Here is a 13,604-nt window from a genome sequence, read left to right on the forward strand (position 1 = left end):
TTAAATCCACAAAACACAGTCAATATAATGAGAGGATGTTCAAGAAAGCCTGCTATCTGGTATATATTTTTAAATTAAATGAGACATGAATAAGGGTTTCTCAGTCTAAATATTATTCACATTTTAAGGGTTTGGCTGATTTCCAGACAGGGGCATACCGCCTATAGGGACATGAGGCCCAGGCACACATCAGTCACGGGGGGGGGGGGGAACCAGGCACCAGCTGGGACCCCATGCCCAGCCTCTCCCATAGCACGGCATCCCAGCCAGTGCCCGCCGGCTCCTCTTGTGCCAGGGCACCACTAGCCAGCACCCAAGGATGGGCCCTGCCACACAGCCAGGAGCCCCCCACACGCAAAGGGGGTGCTCTGGTCTCCTTCCCTCCTCAGCCGGCTGTCAGAGTCATCGCTGTAAGCAGGGCACAGGGGGTGGGGTGGGGAGTGCTTCACCAGGTGCTGTCCCCGGATGCCATTTCCTCCCGATACGCCTCTGTTTCCAGGGTGGTATTTGAACTCCTTGAAACAACTTTACACAGTTCTCCATTTTACTTTATTTGCTTTAAAAGGTGCCGTGAGAAGTTATAGCATTCATATGAGCTGATTTTATTTTATTTATTATTTATTTATTATTTCAATTTCTATACCGCCCGATCCCCAAAGGGCTCCGGGCGGTGAACAACATAATATAAAACATGAAGCATTAAACAGGAGCGAATCCAGTACACAATACATAGGCTCCATCAATAAAACGTCTTAAAATACTTAAAACCAGCGGTTAATAATTAACATTTAAACAAGGCTTCCCGCCTCAATTTCAACCCACCCCAAAGAGGGGGGGGACGGCAGGCCCCTCAATATGAGGGCTCTGATGTACCAGTGCCAGGGTAGGAGCAAGGAGGGGGCACCGTATCAGCGGCTAGGCACTCCAAAGGCCCAGTGGAACAACACAGTCTTACAGGCCCTGCGGAACTCGCCAAGGTCCCGCAGGGCCCGGACAGCTGGAGGAAGGGTGTTCCACCAGGCCGGGGCCAGTGCTGTAAAAGTCCTGGCCCGTGTGGAGGCCAGCCGCATCATTGAGGGGCCAGGGACCACCAGCAAATTGGCCTCTGCTGACAGCAGAGGCCGAATGGGGACATATGGGGTAATGCGGTCCCGGAGGTACGACGGTCCCAGGTCGCATAATGCCTTAAAGGTCAAAACCCACACATATTTGCATATTTTGAAAGATTGCCATCATGCATGTCAGTCAGGGACATAGGTAAGGGGGGTTCTCAGGTTCAAACTCCTCCCATTGTAGGTCCGAAGCGCCGCCCCCCCCACCCACCCCCGTTTGTGAGGTTTTTGTATTTTAAAGTGTTGTTTCGGTTTTTGACCTGCAGGGGGTGCAGTTTTTAGGCTAGCGGTGCCTGCTCTCAGGGGCCAATTGTTAAGCTATCAGCACCAATCTTTTTGGGTATCTTTAGGAGACACTCCTGATGATACCAACCAAGTTTGGTGAAGTTTGGTTCAGGGGGTCCAAAGTTATGGACCTCCAAAGGGGGTGCCCCCATCCCCCATTGTTTCCAATGGGAGCTAATAGTAGATGGGGCTACCCTTTTGAGGGTCCATATATTTGGACCCCCTGAACCCCCCCATTCATGTCCACCCGTTTGTGGGTTTTTAAAACATTTTGTGGGTTTTTAAAACATTTTAGTGCTTTTTGGTGTTTGGCCTGCAGGGGGCGCATTGTTTGGGCTAGCAGCACCAAACTTTCAAGGATTGTTTGGGGGACTCTCCTGATGATACTACCTGGGTTTGGTGAGGTTTGGTTCAGGGGGTCCAAAGTTATGGACTCCCAAAGGGGATGCCCCTATCCTCCATTGTTTCCAATGGGAGCTAATAGTAGATGGGGCTACTCTTTTGAGGGTCCATATATTTGGACCCCCTGAACCAAACTTCATTAAACCTAGGTGGTATCATCAGGAGAGTCTCCTAAAGATACCCTGAAAGATTGATGCTGCTAGCTTAACAATTGACCCCTGACAGCAAGCACCCCCCAAATTTCCCCAGATTCTCCTTTTGAATCCAACCCCTTCGCCATAGACTTTAAGGGAGAATCTGAGGTCCCCAGATTAAACCTTGAAAGTGATGCTGTTTCAAGGTGGGGAATAATCCACCCCAAAACTGCATCACTTTCAATGTTGTTTTAACTGGGGACCCCAGATTCTCCCTTTAAAATGGATTTAAAAGGAAGATCTGGGCTCCCTAATTTAAACACCATTGAAAGCGATGCTGTTTGGGGGTAGATTTCAGCATCACAGTAGCCGCCCATGGGGGGCCCGCAAACCTCAGGTTTTGCACCGAGCTCCATTTTCCCTAGCTACCCCTCTACCTGGAGGGGAGAGAGAAGGGACTGCCGGCTACCAGCTGGGAGCCCAGCCAGTGCGGGGCAGGGTGGGGTGAGGCAGGCAGGACAGGTCAGGGGAGTCTGCCATCTCTGGCCTCGGAGAGCTGCTTTTATAAGCACTGAGGCCAGGGGCATGGCTTGAGGAGGTGTGGCCACGTCCCCAGGGGCGGGTGGGGGCATGGCTTTGCCCCCGAACCCTCCCTCCATAAAAATCTATACCTACATCACTGATGTCAGTATTTCAAACTGTTCCTCCTTGGCTGTCTGAATATCTTAGTTACCATGATGAACCTGACTTGAGAAACTTGAACAGTCGAAGAAGTATATTCTATTCAGTTCACTGTACAGAAAGAGCAATTGAAAGAATGTAAATTTCACCAAAAAAAATCTGTTGAGCTCTAACATAGATCCTGGAATTTTAGGTTCACCACCATTTGGTATTTCACACAAAATTCTGAGTGCTCTTTTTGTACTTGTGGCAATTTCCACATGGGTCATCATCTGCCCCAGGTTCAATGCTGTTGGGAAGGGCTTTTTTTCCTGCTTCACCACAGCATTGTAATCCATTTATGCTCTTCTCTAGATTTCCCCAGGTTTTTTTTTCCAGTTTTTCTCAAATCTGCTTTGTGGTGAAGTTTTGGAAAAGATCCCAATGAATACTTGATGGCTGATGCATGTGGGTGGGAAAGTTTAGATTTTCCTTCCCTCAGCAGAACCATTTGTCCAGGTACTGTCCCCATGATGACCATTCTGTCACTCTACCACCAGAGGGCTTTTGTCTTAATCAGCAATTGAATATCAACAATACCATATGAAACAGGGAGGGATAGAAATGCAGACACAGTGTACACAGTGCCCATGTTCAGTACTGATTGATCCAGATTCCACCATAGCTAGCAGATGGGCATATCTTTTTTCTCTGGGTTAGGCAAAGAAGATCAGATATTAACTATGTATTTCTGTTACAACTACTACTGTGTAATTCTGTATCTGAAGAAGGGAGCTTTGACTCTCAAAAACTTATACTGTGAAACTGTTGGGCACAAATCTAATTGTTACAATTGTTTCTGTAGAGCAAGCCATGCTATCTCCAAGATGAAGTTTCACAGTTTTTACAATGGCAGTAACATTACACAGGATTTTTGTTAATAATCATGGAAGAATGGCCATGTCTGAGGATCAAAACACAAATGGGATTTAGCTCTTTCTAGCCAACAAAACTAGCCAAGTGTCTACATGAATCTAGTGAATCATGACAAAACCTTGTATCATTGGTGTAAAGCACACCTGTTTTGCAAACAGTGGCATACAACAGATATAGTTCTGTTCTGCTTTTGTACACTTTGAGTTGGTTTGCTCTAATGTGAAAAAAATGGTTCTACATGTAGAAATGAAACAAATTACTCCTACATAACAGAATCTAAGACTGTTCTTCCAGTCTGCTCTATTGATTAATTGAATGCTCCAGTGTCTTGTTTATAGGAAAAGCTATTGCTGCATATAAACAGAAATAATAGATGATAGGTCCATTGTTATTGCTGATGATGCACAAGCCTTTTTTCATTTTAATTTAGTCAGCTCTCCCACTGATGTTTCCATTTCCCTTTGATGCTTTACAGTGCATTAAATGCAAAATTGAAAGTGCCAACACTCCACATAAATATGTGCATAGTAATCTGGTGGCGACATAGAGAATTTACATTTAATTGTCCCCAGAATTATATTGACAATTTTGGATTTATTTATTCTAGAATCATTTACTATTTGCTAGTGCTACAGGCAAGACTTGCTACCTGAAGCCAGGTGACACTAGAATGTGTTAGCTAAAAACTGGAAACTGGGTTTAGATGTAAAGGAACAAACACTTTTAAAGGCTGACTGGTTCTTGAATGTCTCCTGTTCTTTACAGACTTCGCTTTCATATTAGGTTTTCCGCCCAGATTTAGAATTACCAAACTTAGGTTAAAGCACAAGATGCTGTTTTATGCATCTTTACTTCATTCCTCTCTGATTTTCTCACATTCTGTGTATGGCACCAATAAGATGAGCCCTGATGTTTGAAGGTGAAGGAATGAATGTATGTACATACCCCACTACATGCATATCCTAGTACTACTGCTGTTAAAAAAAACCCTTCCATGAACAGGTAGAAATGCCAAGGAATATCCATGATGTATAACATTCAGGAAACAGAGAAAAAAAAATTCTCTAGAGGTATTGCAGAGTGACAGCACATAAGCATATTTAGAGATTATCATTGAGGGCTTCAAATCTGATGTATGTTTCTATTAATCCACAGTGTTGCAAACTCTATTTAACATTAGCATACTATTCATGAAACAACAGTAAGTTTATTAAATATTAAAACTTTTATCTTAAGTACTGCTGGATGACAGATGAATCCTAAACACTGCACGGAAGGCCAACATTTCCCAAGCACAAAATTATCTGCCAGTGAGAGGCTAAAAATAAGCCTCCCTAGAGTATTTATTTATTTAGCATTTGTCTACCCTGCCAAAAAATGGATCAATAAAACCATTAAAACAATAGAATTTTGCTTCCTTGCAGTAAAATAAACTGTGAAAATGAAAGGCAATTTAAAAAACAGTAAAAACAATTCTGAACATAAAAAACAAGCCATAAAATATCAAACGGAGGAGAAAACAGGCACAGGTTAGTAAAACAAGGAGGAGGGGATTCAAAAAGCTTTTTAAACTTAGACTATCACATTCATCCAAAATACAAAAGTGAATTTTATTTGCCTCTAATTTCACTCAAAATTCCAGTTTCGTTTAACAATTTGAGCCAGGCTGTTTGGGACTTGATTATCCATCTCCAAAGAGCTATTTCCCTTGATTTTCTATAGTAACATTCTCAGAAAGAGAATACTAACTATGCACATTTTTTTCACAAGAGTGAAAGCCAGATAAAACTCCACAGAGCCTATGTGCCTATGAAATAATCTCGAGATTAAGAGGGCCCTATAAAGATTTTTATTGTCAAATGCCATGGTAGCACATGGGCTACTTCACAGCAGCTCACAATACTTCTATTTCTAAATGCTGGATTTACACCCTCTGTGCTACATTCTTTAAGTTATATATATGCCTGAGACAGGCAGCTGTTAACAGAAGATTGGGCACCTCCTGCCTATAGACCCAACATAAACCTTTCGTCTGTTGTCTGATCCCGGCTCTATCAATGGAAACTAATCACAGGTAATGTGTGTGTGTGTGTGGGGGGGGGGGGGGGTTATAGATGAGCCAACCTGAAAGGCACTTTGTTAAAAAGTGATTTCTACATTTGACAAGTCCAGCTGGCCAGGATATGGGGAGGGACCTCAGCACAGTACAGTGCCATAGAGTCCACCCTGCAAAGCAGCCATTTTCTCCAGGGGGATTGATCATAGTCTGAAAAGCTACTAGGCACCAACACAAAAATGTGCGCAGTTACAACTCTTGTCTATGACAAGCATACCAGGACCAAGTATACATGCAGTTGGTCAAAAGCAGTTGCTTCTAAATACTGTTGGTCTTAAGTAGATAAACCGTCATGACCTGTCCTATCCTAAACAATAAAGCACTACGCAATTGAATGTCGGGACAACAAACCCTCACCCTGACATTCGATTGCCCTGCAGAATAGGGACGCTTTGAACCTTGCTCTGTGGGCTGCCATAAGCCCTTCCACCTCCCAAACAGCTAGGCCGGGCTGCCTCAAGTCCTCCCGCCTCTCAAATAGTTAGGCCAGGTTCCTCCTTGTCCCCTGTGCTCTTTAGCACCTACATGAAATCACTGAGTGAGAGATCAGAGATTTGGTCTTGTTTATCACGGATAGGTGAATGACGCTCAGTTCTATCTCATACTTCCAAGTGATCCCAGGGATGCTGTAGAAACTCTGAGCCAGTGGCTGGAAGCAGTTCTGGAGCGGACACCAACTAATAAACTGAAACTTAAGCCTGACCAGATGTAAGTGCAACTGGTGGGCAGAAAGTCTGACCTGAAATTCAAAGCCTCGCCTATTCTGGATAGGGTTGCATTCCCCTTGAAGGCCATAGTCTGGGGGTGCTTGGTTAACCATCTGTGAGCTTTCCTGGGCAGAAAAGATCTGGCCACTGTGGTGCATGTCTAGTCTATATATATATAAATCTATCAGTGTGTTTTTCTGCTGACAGGTAATCTCCCAAACTACTGGACCGATTGCTTTGAAATTTTCACACACCATCGCATTCGCTTGCGGGCAGGTTTCCATACTGTTTCCACACCTCCTGTTGTGTTCATGTCACAACTGTGCCAGTTTGTTGTGTACATGCCACACCTGTGACAGTTGGAACCACAGTTCTGTTCCGCAACAGCGCCATCTGCTGGCCGTCAAAGCAACACCCTCTGATACAAGGGAAACAACCATGCCTTCCTTGAAAACCGCTGCCATCTGGAGTGAAAAAGATGTGGCCCACCATCTGGACATGGCCCACCCACCCTAGCGGAGGAAGGGGAAGGCGAGGGAGGGTCTGGGGGTTTGCTGGACCAAACACTCTGAAATTTGAACACAACGTAGCTCATGCCTCCCAGTGTGTTTTAAGCTAGGTAATTCACCTGCAAGGGAAGGGAGGGAAAGAGACAGGGTCCGCCACCTGGACATGGCCCACCCATCCTAGCAGAGGAAGGAGAACGTTAGGGAGGGATGGGGCGGGGTGCCATGCAAGGGAACAGGAGAGAGGGAGGGGAGTGAGGGGCCCCTTGCCCCTCCCCTTCCTTGCAAGCATTGTGCAATGACACATGTTCGAACCATTCACTTCCCCTTTTCTTTCTTTTCCACTTCACCAGACTAAGCCACAGCCACGCGTGGCCGGGCCCGCTAGTTATATCTAGATTAGATTACTGCAATGTGTGTTGCATGGAGCTGTTCTTGAGAAGTGTTCAGAAACCTCAGCTGGTAAATTATGCTGAAACCAGGATGTTGACTGGAATGGGACAGATGGAACATATAATTCCAGTCTTGGTCCATCTACACTGTGCCAGTTCCCAATTTGTTTTGGGCACAATTCAAGGTGCTGGTCTTGACTTTCAAAGTCCTCTATGATTTGGGACCAACATACCTGAAGGAAGAGAAGACTACAGTTGCAGTGTGTGCCTTCAGCTGTTTACTGATCACTGTTTTGAGTCCAGGCAGACTTAAGTTATCTATTGCAATCTAGTTTTGTTTTAAATCCTGCAGGGCTCAGTATTTTCTGAGATAGAAAAGTGCTTAAAAAGAGGACTAACCTCAGCTATGCCAATGAAAAGCAAAAGATACTGTTTAAAAATAGCTTAGCCTAAGAATTGCTTTTGTCTCCACAATTTTTAAGGAGGATCAGAATTTCATAAAACCAAAATAGAAAAAGGTTCTATCACATTTTAGAATACATTTTAAATTTAAATTAAGGAACCCACCAGTAGAGCTTCAGCAAGTAAAAAAAAATGTTTTTAATCCTCCCCAAATTCTTTTTATAGGCAAAACCTTCAGAGACATGCATTGACAGACTCACATGTTGCTTATGTAAACACAAGAAAATAATTACTTTGATAAACCAGCACAGTGAAGCAATCTAAGATATATTAAATGAAATGAGATAGCATTTCTGTTTTTTTACTGGTATCTATTGAACTTTTTTAAAATCTACATTCAACAACAGCTAAATCAAATTTACTTTGTCAACTCTGTTTGCCTCAGTACAACGTTTGGGAGACATTGCTTGTCAAAATGAAATTCCTTTTCCTTATCACTTTAGATCTTGGTGTCTACTTCACCTTGGGAAGAATAAATTGGAAGTAGTCTGCTCAGACTCAAGTAGGCAGTATTTATCAGAGCAAGAGATATCCAACTTTGCAGCACTTCTGACAACTGATGAGAGCAGAAACAAAATGGAATTAACCCTTCATGGCAAGCCTCGATTATAACAAAGGCCAAGCACCACAACTTGTAGGAGGCCAACCCCGATGGCCTAACTACATTTTCTGTATCTACCTGGACAGATGTACTGCAAATTCTGTGTTGAGAACTGAGTTGTGAAGAGCCTAATTTAGATTCAGGCCAAGGCACACAGAGAAAGGGACATTAGGCCTTCCTGATCTGAAATGCCCATTGGCTGGTGAAATCTACAAGTAGGTACACATGGAGTCACCAATGGGCAAATACCAGCCCTACCCCTGGGATGTTTTGAATGCAGAAAATGGAAGGGGGAAGGGGGGAGACATAAGCCTTTTTTCTCCACATGCAGCAGATCCATAATGTGCAGTTAGTCCTTTAAACACCCTTATAATTAAATCAATGAATGATTTTTTTAAAAAAATGCAGTATCAGATACACAGAGGCAAGTGTATTGATCTTCATCCCTAGAAATATATTTATTAAGGAAATTTAAGTGCCACCTCTCCATAATCCTGTTCAAGGCAGCCTACAAGTGAAAACAATAACATGACATCATAAAAACATCATGAATTATCAGCATAAAAACAAAATACGACTGGTCCAAAACCACCCAGTCAGCTTCTAAACTAAAGCAAGATGGGGATTTTAACCTGAGTCTCCCACACCCTGCTCTAAAGCTCTAACTGCTACAATACAGTGGATTTTATACAGTGGCTGCTGTTTCACAGTAGTGAGCAGCCAGGTATAGTTGAGTTACAGAAGTCTGGTGTTATAAAGTCACCCAGAGGTTGCCAATCTTTACGTGTGACCTGGAGACATCTCAGAATTAGAACTGAACTCCAGATAACAGAAATCTGACCCACTGGAGAAAATGGCTGCTTTAGAGGGTGGGGTCTATGACATTATATTCTGCTGAAGCCTTTCCCCTCTCCAAACCCTGCCCTCCTCCGACTTCACCACAAAATCTCCAAGAATTCCCCAACTTGGAACTGGCAATTCTACTTAGGCCTGGCCCAATGAATCCCCCCACAAAGACCAAAATGGCATGGAAAGGGCCCTGCCTTCTCCTCCTGCCTTTTACTGGCAGAACCAAGTCTGAAATCTGTGGCTGCCTAGCAACAGTCACTGAGGTACTCAGTTGCTTAAAGCTACAGGCACTTCTTTTATAATTTTGACTTTTTAAAAGTATGTTTTAGCTTTCAATTTTTTTATGATAACCTGGGGTCCTTTCAGAGGTGTAGCTAGGAAGAATGGAGCTCAGGGCAGAATTTGAGTTTTGCGCCCCCCCCCCCGGTAGGCAACCACCTTCCCCCACCAAACAATACCAAACAATACCAAACAATTACCAAACAATACCACCAATTACCAAACAATAATTTTTTTTGCACCAGCTCATTTCAAAGGGGATTGGGGGGCAGGAGGGGCAACGAGAGCTGGGTCTGCCCATGGATCCTGTGATCCATGGGCAGAACAGGCTGGCTGGGGGTGGGATGGGGCTGGAGAGCTGGCCCTGCCCAGAGCAGGCCCTGCTGGGCTTTTGGGGTGGGTGAGGAGAGAGGGAGGTCTTCTGCCAGGGCCCTGCAGGCCCAGCTGGGCTTTTGAGGTGGGGAAAGAGGGAGGGAAGGCTTCTGCCGGGCCAGGTCGTGCCCCATCCCCCACACCCCACTTACCTTTGGTGCTGGGGTGGTCTCAGGTAGTGGCGAAGCAATAATGGGGACATCCGGGGACATTTGACCCGGGCGCACCCTAGTTAAGTCACGTGGGGGTGCAAAATCATGGCCCAGACCCCTCCCCCTTCCCCCTCGGCCTGGCCCTGCCCCAACCAACTGTTCCCTGATGGAGCAGTCTGTTGGGAACTGCCCCGCCTCCAGCAGAGCCGGCTGAAAAGCAGTCTGTTGGGGAGCGGCTAGGCCGAGGAGGAAAGGAGGCCTGGCCCTGCCAGGCTAATTGAGACCAGAGGCATAGCTGGGCCAGAGTGCTCCCGGTGCACACTCTGGCTTTTTTGCGCCCCCCCCCCACAACTCCTACCCCCCGTGGCACCCACCCCCACATACTTACTTCAACAAACCGAGCAGGCTGGAGAAGAGGTCTGCCTGTGTTCCCTCCCAGGCTGCAAATGACCTGGTGGGAACTACATTTCCCAGGAGACCCTCTTCTCCAGCCTGCTTAGTTTGCTAAAGTAAGTGCGGGGGGCACCACGGGGAGGGGCATGGGGGGAGGGTGAGTAGTCAAGGGAATTTTCTGGCCCCCACGTGACCCAAAGCCATGTGCCCAGTGCATGGTGCACCCCCGTACCCTGCTAGCCCCACCACTGGCTAAGAGAGCTCCAAAGAGCTGTGACTAGCCCAAGGTCACCCAGCTGGTGTGTGTTGGAGTGTACAGGCTAATCTGAATTTCCCAGATAAGCCTCCACAAGTGGCAGAGTGGGGAATCAAACCCGGTTCCTCCAGATTGGAGTACACCTGCTCTTAACCACTACGCCACTGCTGTCCTGTCTTGTCTGTTCAATTCCAGCCACCAGGTTTAAGTATCCAAAGATACTTCTAACTTTGTTGTTAGAATATTCAATTCAATTTCACTTTATTACAGTCAAAGACCAGCAAATTACAGTCAGGGACCGACAAATTCTATACAGCAAATTGCAGTCGTGAATCAACAAATTCTATACACACTCTCAATCTTAATTCCCCGTGTAATTGTAATATATAAATACCCTAAAATCAACACTGAAGCCTAATTTGTTTCACTTGTCCCATACATACGGTAACTTAGCGTTAAAATACATTCAGTCCATAACTTAGCGTTAAAATGAATCCAATCTATAACAGCATTAAAAATAAATCCAATCCATAACTTAACGTTAAAATAAGTCCAATCCATAACTTAGCATTAAAATATATTCAATCTATAACTTAGTGTTAAAATGAATTCATTCCATAAGTTGTTAGAATATAAGACAGACTAGAAAACACTTTTTAACAGGATAAAACCTTCCCATGGAGTTTGCTGCATTTAATTTAACACAAGGTAAACAATAATATCAGAAATCTAAGCTTTAATAAGTCATGGTATCGATCATTTTCAGCTTGATTTCAAAAGCATAACTAGGTAAATAACATGTCTGTAGCCAGTGGAACAACTCTATAAACAGAATATGGATGGCAAGGTGTTCCATCTTTTACTTCTACATCAATCAGCAAAACCTCTCAAGCATGAGTCTTGATTATATTACATCCAGGCTCATAATCATAAGTGTTATGGGCCAATTATTCAGCCTTTTTGAACTAGCTCCGGTCTTTGACTTTACGACCCCACACAGCAGTTAATTTTTCTGGCTGATTGCACACTTTGCATAGAAACATTTCCAGTTTACATTCTCCTTTCTAAATTCACGTGTAATTATTTCCATAGCCCACTTTGGCTATTATGGAACAGGGACTAATCTGCTTTCAAGAGGTGAAGTACACTGATAACTCAATCACAAACTGTCCTTGAGAACCAAGAAAGGGTTTTGTTAAGGACAGCCCATAAGTTAACCGTAAGGAAGGCAGAGGCCATGGCCATCTCTGTTTGGCATTTCTTTTCCATTCTTCAGATATTTACCATTTGATGTGAGGCAAAGCAGCACTACACACAAGAGCCAAAAGGAAGATATTCAAAAACAGTGACCATCAACATATTCAGTAAGATGTGGCAACCTGATACACAACTTGACTGAACTGTAATACACACAGAATGTCAAACATGAATCAAAGAATGGTTGGGATGAGACTATCTCTTCTTTTTCTCAGCACTTTCTTCCTTATGACCTTCATGAATAACAAATGTGTTTAGCATAAATAGGTTACATATTGAAAATGATTATGCATTGTCCCTTCACATTATGAATAACAGTTTTTAAGGTTTGTCTGTGATCAGAGTCTGGAATTTTCAGATGAATAAACAGCAACAGCCATAACTTCACTCTGAGTTTCCTTCTCTTTCAAAAGTCCATTATATTCTACAACTATTTCCCCCTCTCTTATCCTGACATCCAAATTTCACTCTTCACCAGTAGCAGATTACCATATGGAAGCACACATACACCCAAATCATGTGTCCAATATATTTTTAGACTGGGCAGGTGTTATGGACTCCATAGTTAGTCTGGCATGAAAAAATTACAATAAACACCTGAAAAGATTAAATTATTACCTTAGAATTCACCATGACCCAATAGAAACAAAGACAACTGTTCATAATCACAATTCCCATCAACAGGAAACTATTCTAGACATCATAACATGGCAGTGATGGCTACTGTACATTACTAGGTACCATAGCATAACTTATGATTAAGATGTACAGTAACATCTTATGCCATCCTACACTTGCTTAGAGTGACACAATAATTAATAATGAAATTTGACAAAAAAGATTTTCCCCCACAAAGATTACTTTCAAAGTAACAGAAAGAAAACTCAACAATTTTGAATCTGGTTCCTGAACCTCCTGAAGCCCACCCATGGGTTCCCTAGACTAAAAACTCTTGCTCTAACTACTGCTATAAAATCTCTGTGATAATTTTTTTTTGATGTGGCTGTGATTTTCCAGGCAATTCTGAGCAAAGAACACTTTCTCTTTTATATTTATAGTCGCAACAAAACATACTAATTGGAATACAGTTTGTTGTGACATTAATTGTGACTTTTTTTCAGATGTGAGGGTTGTTTTTATGCATGTATATTTTGTTATGAAAGGCGAAATGTGCTCTTAGGGTCCTCTGTGGAGATGGGGCAATTAAATTCTAACTTACATTCCAGGAAGGGACAGACAGATTTGAAGTGATTGATTGAGCTGAGAAAGGCAACTAAATCCCAATCTCAATTTATACCATTTGGTTAAACTGTCAAGGGAGTCATGATGAATCATCACAGGTTCCCACTTGACACCTTAAAACTTCTGTAATCCAGTTTTTTGAAGTGATTGCTAAAGAGTAAGCTTGGAGGGAAACACTGAGCCTTCACCCCATCCTATTATTGTGTTAAAAAGTGAATTCACATGCTGCAAGAAATTCTGTAAAACTGTTTGCCTGGAATTCCATGACAAGCTTGGTGCCAGGATTGTGTAAGGCTTTACAACTCAAATGGACATGGTCTGCCTGTCTGGGCCTCGACCTTAGTCCCAATCATGGGAAGTGGAAAGTCAAGACTCTTTGTAAGTGCTGCGTTAGTTAGCAAAATATTTTTTCATGCTTATTTCCAATGTTCTGGCTAAAGCTAACTGTTTACTACTACTTGCCAGGATTTCTGTTTAGTTATTAAATGATT

This window comes from Sphaerodactylus townsendi, linkage group LG02 (genome assembly GCF_021028975.2).
Source record: "Sphaerodactylus townsendi isolate TG3544 linkage group LG02, MPM_Stown_v2.3, whole genome shotgun sequence".
In the NCBI taxonomy this organism is placed as follows: domain Eukaryota; kingdom Metazoa; phylum Chordata; class Lepidosauria; order Squamata; family Sphaerodactylidae; genus Sphaerodactylus; species Sphaerodactylus townsendi.